Source organism: Drosophila biarmipes, unplaced genomic scaffold, assembly GCF_025231255.1.
Source record: "Drosophila biarmipes strain raj3 unplaced genomic scaffold, RU_DBia_V1.1 ptg000017l, whole genome shotgun sequence".
NCBI classification, from domain to species: Eukaryota; Metazoa; Arthropoda; class Insecta; order Diptera; family Drosophilidae; genus Drosophila; species Drosophila biarmipes.
The window spans coordinates 4,947,443-4,960,588 of NW_026114535.1; the positions used below are offsets into that span (position 1 = coordinate 4,947,443).

Sequence of the window (13,146 nt, forward strand, 5' to 3'; positions counted from 1 at the left end):
GTTGAAGTGGCGTAAATGGGACTACGTCATATCAGCGGACATAGAAAAAATATACAGGCAAATATTCATTGATGAAAAAGATCAAGAATACCAATATATATTATGGAGAGACTCTTCTGAAGACAAAATAAAATCGTACAAATTAAAAACAGTATCCTATGGGACTGCCTCAGCTCCATATTTAGCTACTAGAGTTCTAATAGATATAGCAGATAATTGTAATAATGATGAAATTGGAAGAATAATTAGAAATGACTTCTACATAGATGATCTCATGACAGGAGTTAATTCAGCGGAAAGTGCCATAAACATTATAGAGAAAGTTTCTAGCGAATTTAAAAAAGTTAATATGAATTTACGGAAGTGGATTTCGAATAATAAAGAAATAATAAAAGTAGTAGAAGATAATAGCGACGACAAGGTAATAAGTATCAAAGAAAATTAGTTCGTGAAAACATTGGGGCTTCAATGGGAACCCCAAAAAGATGAGTTTAAGTCCAACGTTAATTTAGGAAATGCTAAAAAAGAAAATAAACGAACAGTACTTTCCACCTTATCGAAAATTTATGATCCGTTAGGATGGTTAGCACCAGTAACCATCACAGGAAAGCTGTTTGTGCAGAAACTTTGGCTGGCTGAAAATAATTGGGATCAGGAGTTATCAAAAGACAATGCCCAGGAACGGAATCAGAAGATAATCCAGCGGACGCAGCGACAAGGGGAATTTCGCCAAGTGAACTGATAAATTTTGATCTTTGTTGGAATGATCCAAATTGGTTAAAAGAATTAAAAGAGAATTGGCCGCCTCAGTCAAAAGCTGAGGAAGAAACAGGTGTCCATACCATGCTGACAGCTGATTGGGATATTATTCATAATCTCTTAGAAAAATATTCCTGCATACAAAAATTGAAAAGAGTTATATGCTACATAGTTCGATTTATAAATATAAAAACAAAGAAAATATCTTACCCGGGTTATTTATCGGTTAAGGAAATTAGATATGCAGAACAAATAATTATAAAAAAGGAGCAGGCATATCAATTTGGTTCAGAGCTAAACAGTTTAAATAATAATAAAGAATTCAAAATTTCTTCAAAAATTCTAAGTTTACATCCATTTATTGATCAGGATAAAATTATCAGACTAGGCGGTAGATTACAAAATTACAATGCTAGATTCGAGATAAAACATCCAATTATTCTCGACAAAGGGCATATTTCTTTATTAATTATTGAGGATGCTCATAACCAAACCTCACATGGTGGAATAAATTTGATGAGAACATACATTCAAAGAAAATATTGGATATTTGGGTTGAAAAATTCATTAAAGAAAAAATTAAATGAGTGAGTTTATACAAGAAGAGGGAAGTGTGCGGCTATTTATTCCGATAATGGAACAAATTTTGTAGGCGCAGCAAGAAAATTAGACGAAGAGTTAGCGAAAGCAATTAAAAAAAATTCAGCGGTGGCAAATCAACTCGGAAAAGAAGGGATTGAGTGGCATTTTATCCCCCTGGCAGGACCTCACTTTAGAGGTATCTGGGAGGCCGGCGTAAAATCTATGAAAGATCACCTAAAACGGGTGATTGGTGACGGAAACTTAACATGCGAAGATGTCAACACTTTTATGCCAAATAGAAGGAGTGTAGAATCCACGACCCCTATACTTATCAGATAATGATATAGAGGAAAATGAAGTACTTACACCTGGACACTTTTTGATACGACGACCAACGTTAGATGTGATTGAGCCCATAAATGAAAAAGAAAAAATAGGTAACTTGGATAGGTAGAAATTAATCCAAAAAATTAAAAATATTTTTGGATAAAATGGAAAGATGACTCTTGCATACCCTACAACAGAGGCATAAATGGAAAAGGAATAGCCCCAATATAGAAAAGGGACAGGTAGTTCTAATAAAGGATGAAAATTGTCATCCATTAAGATGGCCGTTAGGAAAAGTCCAAGAAGTGTATAAGGGTAAGACGAGAAAGTTCGGGTAATAAAAGTCAAGCTGCAGGACGCATGCATTTCCCGACCGATTACCAAGGCTTGCCCTCTTGTAGGAATCAAGGCTGTCGAAGATAATGAAGAAGAATCTCAACCCAAAAGGATAACTAGGGGTGGATCTAGGATATCCAAGCTGGGATTAATAATGAGTATGCTAATGTTAATGATGTTTTGTCAGCTGTCAAATGCATCACTCACCGTTGAAAATACGCCTAAGTATTAAATTGAAAAAATAAATAAAACGTCAGCAATATATTTGGATCCAATGGGTAGAAGTAGAAATTGTCTCGTCCTCTTGGAATTTGGTTGTTTTCTATAATATGGTTGCTTATTTTGAAATGATAAGCAAAGGAAGCGTTCTAGTGAACAAGATGAGACTGGTGTGTGAAAAACTTCATAGTTTCGAAGATCAGTGTAAATTTGTTCTAGACAATACTTTAAAATAATAAATTATTCATGGCACATAGTAATCATTTGAGTTCATGGGGTCCTTATATCACATACTGTTTGGAATTATGGATGAGGATGATAGGGTAAAAATGGAGCAAAATATGAAAAACTTGTTAGATGTGTTGGTTAGCCTAAACGATCTAGGCAAAAAGCAATTGTCTATCGGGGATTCGACGGCTAAATATATAAAAATATAATATTAAAAAGACAAATAATAATTTTAAATGTATGAATGAGCGTATAAAGAATATGACGGCTGTACTACAAGAAAGTTATTACGTTTATAAGGAGTCTATAAATTTCTTTATGGTTAAAAAGCAGTTGACTAGTTTAATTGAAGATTGTGAAAAGACACATGCAAGTTTAATTAGTTTGTTAATTGATATAAATCATGGACGGCTGAACACGAATATTCTCAAGCCGAGCCAACTGAAAAGCGAGATATCAAAAATGAAGGAAAGTCTATCTGAGACACTAGTATTACCAGGTAAAAGAAGTGGAACAGAGTTAAAATAGGTATATACGCTTTTCACAGCTAGGGGCTTGTTTGTAGATAAAAAATTGATAATAAATGCTAAGATACCATTATACCAGTGCCAGTTTGGTCAGAGGAGAGTTTGCTGATAGCCAACTTAAGTTCAGAGTATTTAGTGTACAATTTTGAGGTTGATTCATACCATTTAATGACGGAAACCACTCTGAACAAGTGTCAAAAGTGGCAGGCTCAAAGAAGAGTTTGTGAAGGAAATTGGCCATGGAGTAATGGCAATGATTTGGCATGTGAATTGAGACAGCTAAAACCAGATAAAATATTAGTAGCGCAATATAATATAAAGTCCGAGAGACAAGAGACATTATCATCGGCTTATATAGGTGACATTATGGACGTTCCGAAAACGTTTGGAGCTCATTTGAAAATCACACTAGAAACCATAGTGCAGAAATTGATAGACTGACAAAGGAATTAGCACATTTGAAAGGAATTGATATAGAATTAAAGGGGTTAAATGTACATCATATATCTGGCCATACCTCTTTGATTTTAAGTATCGTAATCATTACAATTATAATAATAATTGCCATACAGCTGTAACTTAAGCAGGAAACTGCAAGCAATAACGTTTGGAGGCCGTTTGCAAGATGGTTAAAATATTAAAAGTTAATACATAAAAAAATATATAAAAAAATGTTAGCATATTATCAAATTGTATAGATTATAAGTCAAATTTAAAAACGCCACATCGAATCTTGCTGGTCCAAACATGAACACGTTTTATAGATATATTTATGTAAACTGTATTTTACATGTAACCCAATTATGGGATGTCCCAAGAAGGGTCGAATATCCTAGGCACCTAATAATAGGAAAAATAATTATCTACTTCCTGTTGCAGGTTCAGGTAACAGTCGTAATCAGGATTGACAATGCGACAAGAATGTATGCGTAGTGGCAGTATCCTCTATGCTGGTGACTGCTTATACATTACCCAATGAGGCGGTACAAATTGTAAGATTGTTGGGACACAATCGGAACTTTTATGTTAAATTGTAGTGTTTTATTGACAGTAGTGAATTTTAATATAAGCACTTTATATAATTCATGTTCTAACGTAACTTCTATCTTTTGTTCGGCTAGTAAAATTTGTATTTTTTTTCATCTCGACTGAATTTAGTATTTTGGGACCATTTTTAATTAGCAATATTCTTTTTTTGATTGCAAAGCAAATCTATGCTGAAATTAATCGTGTCTATGTATTGAATAAGGTGAATGTTTTTCATCCATTTCCTCATCCATTTTTTTGTAAGTTCAAACCTAAGTTTATTTTTATAAGATCTTTATCTTTATCCAATATTTCACTAACAAACCGTTGTTTCCAAGATCAATCTGTAGAATTACATTGTGAGTATGAATATCCAAGTCTCAAAAATTTCTGTTTGTGTAGTTTTTACTTTTTTATAGCAAGTAATGTTACCCCGCTGTCCAGTAAAACCTAGAAAAGCAAAGTGAAATTTAATTTCTTCTATTATCCTGGCTGGGTTCTCGAAAATGAGAGTGCGGACACTAAAAAGCTCGAATGGAGTTAAATTTGTACTTCAGTGGGTCGCTCTATGGTTATTTTTAATTCCTTCCTCTTACTCAGAATAATTCTATAGATTTCTGTTAGAGTGGAATAAAAACGTTCTACCATCGAGTAACTATTTGATTTTTGGAAGGAAGGCACATGTAGTCCTATTTCGTATTGCGTCAAAAAGTCTTTAAGAACGACTCCGGAGAACTCCACCCCTTATCAAGTATTATTGTTCAAACATGAACACGTTTTATAGATATATTTATGTAAACCGGAAACCAAGAAGGGTCGTATATCCTAGGCACCTAAGCGATAACATATGCGCGCTATAAAAACCAAAGATAAGCAGGTATGTCTGCGTGGGTCATTAGATAAAGACGTCCTCACTTTAGGTCGCTCTATTCATTTTTGGTCCTTCGAGGAGCTCTAAAAGTCATCCCCCACCAGTGGTAAGAGACTTAGAGTTATAAGCCAGCACCTTAAAAAATCAAAGGTTGCGAAATAAAATTGAGGCCTAAACATCATCGGTATATAGTGCGGTAAACAAAGTGCGAATCGACAAAATCCGGTAGTATCGACGCAAAAATATAAAATTTTCGTGCGATATATAAAAAATATAAAAATTTACGGCGAGTACATCAGCGGCGACTACAGCAGCGGAGAAAACTACAGCGGCAACTACAACTACATCGGCAGCATCTACAACTACAGCATCGGCAGCATCTACAACTGCAGCATCGGCAGGATGCGAGATAGATAAGAAAGGCAAAGAAATTAGCGAGAATGGTGGACGAAATTTCACTACCGAAGAATTACGTTTTATAAACGAAACGGAAAGTGAATTTCGGTCCAACCACGCATATTTAATTAAGTCAGGTGTTATTGAACATGAATACTTTACCAGAAAGAGGTATAACCAAGTTTTAGGTACAATAAGTCAACTAAAACTTAAATATGAAAAGTTAAAAAAACAATCTAGTGAAGAAAAAAAGATAAAGAGGCTGGGTTAAAAAAAGAATTAATGAAAAAAACCTACTTGAATGAAACCTATATAGAAATGCGGGACGGTAAGCTGAGTATGTTACATCTTAGAAAGAATAGGTTACATTTTCTTTGGCAATCTATATCGAACATAAAATAAGAAGCTGGTAGTTGTACCTCTGACCAAAAGTTAACTCTTACCGAATTAGAGTTTGACGTTCAGAGTATTTCTGCTGAAATAAATGAGCAGATAAAAGAACGAGGTTCTGTTAAAATGAAGGCTGTAGAGGCGGTACGAAAATCATAGAAAAATTTTCTCGGAGCAGTTTAATCGCTTGATGGACTTGACGATTTTAAATATCGATTCTGTCAAGCAGATTAAGCATTTTATTGATACCGCAATGAAGCAATACACATCGTAAAGCTGAAGGCCAATCTGACCAACAAAGTTGATGTGTTATTTGCTCATATGGTGCTCAGGAAATTTAATACGCAGACTCTTCAATTATATGAAAGTTATGTAAAAAAAACCAAAGACATACAGAAACTATCTGATGTTATGGATTTTTTGGAGCAGCGATTATGTGCGACTTGCTCTTTTCAGGAAGAAAACCCTATTAAAAAATATCAAATGTGGCAAATAGTTTCAATTTTAAACTATGTAGTTATTCGAATTGGGGAGAAAAATGTCCGATCTGAAAAATGATGGGGCATTTCGCGACTCAATCCCACAGAGTGAATGGAAATCGCTAGAAAAGTGCAATTATGCACAAACATTCATCTAATCAAAACTACTCAAGCGAATACTTATGTTCCTTGTGCAATAAATTGCATCATACGATGTTTCATACAAAAATGGAAAAAAAGTCAACACTTGTATGACTGCCACTCAGGCATTACTTGCAACAGCAAGAACTCAAGTGAAATCTGCCAACGGCAATTTTAAAAATTTAAGAGCTCTCATTGATAGTGGATCGCAAAGCACTATTATATCAGAGGAGGCAGCACAAATACTAAAACTGCCAAAAATTAAAACTATGACGGAAATTAGTGGGATATCTTCTACGGATACTTGTGTATCCAAATATAAAATTAAAATAACAATAAAACCTCCTAACTCGAAGAAGTCGTTAGTGACTGAGGCAATAATATTGCCCAAATTAATGAAAGCTTTACCGATAACAGAAGTCAATATAGATAAGACTAAATGGCAAAGTTATTTATTAGCTGACCCGGACTTTAATAAGCCAAGCCAAGTTGATGTAATCATTGAAGCCGATCTATATACACAAATTTTAAAGAAAAGTATAGCAAAAATTAATGGTCTGTTAGGACAGAATCCAAATTTCGGTTGGATCATTTCTGGATGCACTAAGTCAAAGGGTACTCATTTGATAGTGGAAACTACTATCGAAGTGCAAGACTTAGAACGTTTTTGAGAACTAGAAAATGAAGATAAAAATGATGTAGAGACCGAAGTTTGTGAAAACAATTTTATGAAAACTACCTCTATTTGAAATGGTAGGTATATTGTTCGAATTCCATTTAAGGACGATACATCCTTAGGGGAATCAAAGCCGCAAGCAACGGCTCGATTGATAAACATGGAGAAGAAGTTTCCACGAAATGAAAAACTTCGAGATGCCCATAAATTGTTTATGAAAGAATATATTGATCTCGGGCATATGACTGAGTCGAAGAGGGAAGGAAAATACTACATACCCCATCAAGCCGTACTTAGAGATTCCAGTCTAACTACAAAGTTAAGAGTAGTGTTTGATGCCTCGGCAAAAACGACTAACAACAAAAGCTTAAATGATATCATGTGGGTTGGGCCTAGAGTCCTAAAATAAATCTTTGATATAATGTTGAATTGGCGTAAATGGGACTACGTCATATCAGCGGACATAGAAAAAATATACAGGCAAATATTCATTGATGAAAAAGATCAAGAATACCAATATATATTATGGAGAGACTCTTCTGAAGACAAAATAAAATCGTACAAATTAAAAACAGTAACCTATGGGACTGCCTCAGCTCCATATTTAGCTACTAGAGTTCTAGTAGATATAGCAGATAATTGTAATAATGATGAAATTGGAAGAATAATTAGAAATGACTTCTACATAGATGATCTCATGACAGGAGTTAATTCAGCGGAAAGTGCCATAAACATAATAGAGAAAGTTTCTAGCGAATTTAAAAAAGTTAATATGAATTTACGGAAGTGAATTTCGAATAATAAAAAAATAATAAAAGTAGTAGAAGATACTAGCGACGACAAGGTAATAAGTATCAAAGAAAATTAGTTCGTGAAAACATTGGGGCTTCAATGGGAACCCCAAAAAGATGAATTTAAGTCCAACGTTAATTTAGGAAATGCTAAAAAAGAAAATAAACGAACAGTACTTTCCACCTTATCGAAAATTTATGATCCGTTAGGATGGTTAGCACCAGTAACCATCACAGGAAAGCTGTTTGTGCAGAAACTTTGGCTGGCTGAAAATAATTGGGATCAGTAGTTATCAAAAGACAATGCCCAGGAACGGAATCAGAAGATAATCCAGCGGACGCAGCGTCAAGGGGAATTTCGCCAAGTGAACTGATAAATTTTGATCTTTGTTGGAATGAGCCAAATTGGTTAAAAGAATTAAAAGAGAATTGGCCGTCTCAGTCAAAAGCTGAGGAAGAAACAGGTGTCCATACCATGCTGACAGCTGATAGGGATATTATTCATAATCTCTTAGAAAAATATTCCTGCATACAAAAATTAAAAGGAGTTATATGCTACATAGTTCGATTTATAAATATAAAAACAAAGAAAATATCTTACCCGGGTTATTTAACGGTTAAGGAAATTAGATATGCAGAACAAATAATTATAAAAAAGGAGCAGGCATATCAATTTGGTTCAGAGCTAAACAGTTTAAATAATAATAAAGAATTCAAAATTTCTTCAAAAATTCTAAGTTTACATTCAATTATTGATCAGGATAAAATTATCAGACTAGGCGGTAGATTACAAAATTACAATGCTAGATTCGAAATAAAACATCCAATTATTCTCGACAAAGGGCATATTTCTTTATTAATTATTGAGGATGCTCATAACCAAACCTCACATGGTGGAATAAAAGAAAATATTGGATATTTGGGTTGAGAAATTCATTAAAGAAAAAATTAAATGAGTGTACGAAATGTGCAGGAAATCTACCCAAATATAGGGTAACAATGTCGTACCCATTCCTAAATACAGGTATTGATTACGCAGGACCCTTCTGACGCGTTTCTAGCTGCGCTCATAAGGTTTATGCAAGAAGAGGAAAGTGTGCGGCTTTTTATTCCGATAATGGAACAAATTTTGTAGGCGCAGCAAGAAAATTAGACGAAGAGTTAGCGAAAGCAATTAAAAAAAATTCAGCGGTGGCAAATCAACTCGGAAAAGAAGGGATTGAGTGGCATTTTATCCCCCTGGCAGTACCTCACTTTAGAGGTATCTGGGAGGCCGCCGTAAAATCTATGAAATATCACCTAAAACGGGTGATTGGTGACGGAAACTTAACATGCGAAGATGTCAACACTTTTATGCCAAATAGAAGGAGTGTAGAATCCACGACCCCTATACTTATCAGATAATGATATAGAGGAAAATGAAGTACTTACACCTGGACACTTTTTGATACGACGACCAACGTTAGATGTGATTGAGCCCATAAATGAAAAAAAAAAATAGGTAACTTGGATAGGTAGAAATTAATCCAAAAAATTAAAAATATTTTTGGATAAAATGGAAAGATGACTCTTGCATACCCTACAACAGAGGCATAAATGGAAAAGGAATAGCCCCAATATAGAAAAGGGACAGGTAGTTCTAATAAAGGATGAAAATTGTCATCCATTAAGATGGCCGTTAGGAAAAGTCCAAGAAGTGTATAAGGGTAAGACGAGAAAGTTCGGGTAATAAAAGTCAAGATGCAGGACGCATGCATTTCCCGACCGATTACCAAGGCTTGCCCTCTTGTAGGAATCAAGGCTGTCGAAGATAATGAAGAAGAATCTCAACCCAAAAGGATAACTAGGATATCCAAGCTGGGATTAATAATGAGTATGCTAATGTTAATGATGTTTTGTCAGCTGTCAAATGCATCACTCACCGTTGAAAATACGCCTAAGTATTAAATTGAAAAAATAAATAAAACGTCAGCCATATATTTGGATCCAATGGGCGAAGTAGAAATTGTCTCGTCCTCTTGGAATTTGGTTGTTTTCTATAATATGGTTGCTTATTTTGAAATGATAAGCAAAGGAAGCGTTCTAGTGAACAAGATGAGACTGGTGTGTGAAAAACTTTATAGTTTCGAAGATCAGTGTAAACTTGTTCTAGACAATACTTTAAAATAATAAATTATTCATGGCGCATAGTAAGCAAAGAACAAAGCGTGCTTCATTTGAGTTCATGGGGTCCTTATATCACATACTGTTTGGAATTATGGATGAGGATGATAGGGTAAAAATGGAGCAAAATATGAAAAACTTGTTAGATGTGTTGGTTAGCATCTAGGCAAAAAGCAATTGTCTATCGGGGATTCTACGGCTAAATATATAAAAATATAATATTAAAAAGACAAATAATAATTTTAAATGTATGAATGAGCGTATAAAGAATATGACGGCTGTACTACAAGAAAGTTATTACGTTTATAAGGAGTCTATAAATTTCTTTATGGTTAAAAAGCAGTTGACTAGTTTAATTGAAGATTGTGAAACGACACATGCAAGTTTAATTAGTTTGTTAATTGATATAAATCATGGACGGCTGAACACGAATATTCTCAAGCCGAGTCAACTGAAAAGCGAGATATCAAATATGAAGGAAAGTCTATCTGAGACACTAGTATTACCAGGTAAAAGAAGTGGAACAGAGTTAAAATAGGTATATACGCTTTTTACAGCTAGGGGCTTGTTTGTAGATAAAAAAATGGTAATAAATCCTAAGATACCATTATACCAGTGCCAGTTTGGTCAGAGGAGAGTTTGCTGATAGCCAACTTAAATTCAGAGTATTTAGTGTACAATTTTGAGGTTGATTCATACCATTTAATGACGGAAACCACTCTGAACAAGTGTCAAAAGTGGCAGGCTCAAAGAAGAGTTTGTGAAGGAAATTGGCCATGGAGTAATGGCAATGATTTGGCATGTGAATTGAGACAGCTAAAATTAAAAATACCAGCTAATTGCGTATACAAGCGCATTTTAGATTCTAGTTCATATTGGGTTGAATTAGAGGCAAAAAGCACTTGGCTTTTTAAGGTGCGCTTTAACGCCATGGTAAGAATACAATGTCAAAATACATAGATGGATGTAGTTAATTTGCCAGAAGAATGAGGGCATTAACTGTAACCCAAATATGGGATGTCCCAAGAAGGGTCGAATATCCTAGGCACCTAAGCGATAACATATGTGGAATTTAAAATTGGCAAAGGAAGTTTTGAAGGCTTTAATAAAGAGAATTGAGTTTCTGTAGATCATTGGTTAGGCATGAGCAAATTTAGACAATTTTTAAAAATCGGAGGACTATAACATACAGCTGTCAAAGAAACGGTCAGACAAAAAATGAAATAATCGAAGGCTAGCTGTCAGTCCTGTACCTGTATAAGATAAAATAAAGATAAAGAAATGTTTTACAACACTTGCCTTAGTGCATGTATTTTTTATGTTATTTTTAAACCTGATAACATGAATCGAAATTGTTTATCAGTAGAATAAATCTACTTATACCAACGTAATTAAAGGTCCTTTACACTGTTGAACAGCTACAGTTTTACAAAATAGAGGTAGAAAACTGGAAATAGAAAAACAGTAAGCAACTAGAAACAGATAGTACCAGGCCGCAACACGTCTACCATAAGCTTGAATCAGATATTAAATTTGAACACGTTCCTGTATAAGGCCTATGTTGTTCTGGGATGGATCAAATCAATGTTTTAAAAATGAGACATATGAGAAATGTTTAATTGTAAGAACTATTTTACATCTTAGTGTGGGAATCGAGCTAAAATTTGCATGCAAAACGAGAGACCGCTATATTTCTTACAGACGGTGCAGTCAGAAAAAAACAAACAATCCTACAAAATATGTTTCATCTGTGTATTGTGCTTTGGGTAGTGGCATGTGTCTTTTATAAGGGTCAGGTTATGATAGCAAGTCGATTTTTCGTTAGTGAGATTTAGGGATAGGTCTTGTGTGTGCCCCTATTGTTGGTCACATGTTTATGGATCGACTGTGGAAAAAGTGAATGATTCTGGAACGGGATGGGTAAGACATCTGAGGATCATAGTAGCTTACCATAATCAAGTCTAAGCCATTAAGGTAAGAGATAAATACAACGTGTAACCAAGACTGAATAAATAGTTACCATTTAAAACCAAGTACTTTACAGTTAGTAGCCACTAAAACCAAGTCTAAGCCATTAAGGTGACAGCTAAATACAACGTGTACCAATTAAAACTAAGTATTTAACGTTAAGTAACAACCAAAATCCAATTACTTTACAGTTAGCAAATATCAAAAACCAAGTCTAAACCATTAAAGTAACAACGGGTAACAACTAAACCAAGTCCAAAAAACTAATTACCTTTATGAATCAAAACAACCAGATGAACATTGTAATCAATATGTTAAAAAAATTTAAAAAAAAAAAAGACGCTGATATCGAAGACAAGGATGCCTGAAAATGCAAGCTCCCAGTTCTCAAGCAAAGCGCAAGACAACGAAGGTTGGAAAATCTTTAAAATAAAAATCTATAAAATTCTGGATGGAGCATTAGAGACGATTGCTGTTTTTAATTGCTGAAAATTATAAAAAAGTTTTATTTAATTGTAATCTAAACTAATATTAATGCTGACTAAGAATCTTGGCGATGTGTTTGAACCAACGTGAAATGAACAAACTTTTGAATTGAAAATAAAAATATAACCTGGAAAATTCGTACCAATCGCATTTCGGAGTTTGGATTCATATGTAAGCCACAAATTGGGGCATGGCAGCCAATAAACGTGGAATGTAAAATCGTCGGCCAACCGCGAAAAATCACGATTCGTAATAATGGTGAAAATTCCATATTAGAAATAATAAGTATACCCACCTATTAAAGCGTATATAAGATTTCAACATAGTTAATGTAATCGAGAATCACAACCACTTTTGAACCCAAATGTTATTGCGGGAAAATGTTCTGGGGCGGAAACCAATTTATGGGTTTGAAAATATTTTCCACTTCTGAGAATCATTAGCTTGTGAGATTTGTTGGGGGTATTTTGATTTCCAAAATAGTCTTGCGATCATAAAAAACATTATTTTCAAGCATGATCGGACATGTGCGGGTGCGCGACCATTCTCAAGTGCATAGCAACCCCTGTGATAATGAGTCAAAAGGGTACGCGATAACAACATTTGGGACGGGGGCCATTAACATGCTAATTTTGCCAGAATCCGCATATGAGAATGAGAAGGGGAGGGGGGACGGCGGCCATGAATTAGCATTAATATGCTTATTGTGCCAGAATCCGCGTTTTTACACTACTTATAATTGTATATTAGGCTGTCAAGATGACCGGAACCATCTTGGTTT

General features: G+C 34.6%; 1 long non-coding RNA gene across 2 annotated transcripts; it reads left to right on the forward strand.

Moving 5' to 3' along the window:
- The first annotated feature begins 1,031 nt into the window (after positions 1–1,031).
- On the forward strand, positions 1,032–9,725 carry LOC127012069 (uncharacterized). Of its 2 annotated transcripts, none has more exons than XR_007765519.1 (2): positions 1,032–1,346; positions 8,884–9,725. It is a non-coding gene; the product is annotated as an uncharacterized LOC127012069 (long non-coding RNA). The 2 variants fall into 2 exon arrangements; XR_007765518.1 differs by lacking the exon at positions 8,884–9,725 and adding an exon at positions 1,412–2,483.
- Positions 9,726–13,146: the final 3,421 nt, after the last annotated feature.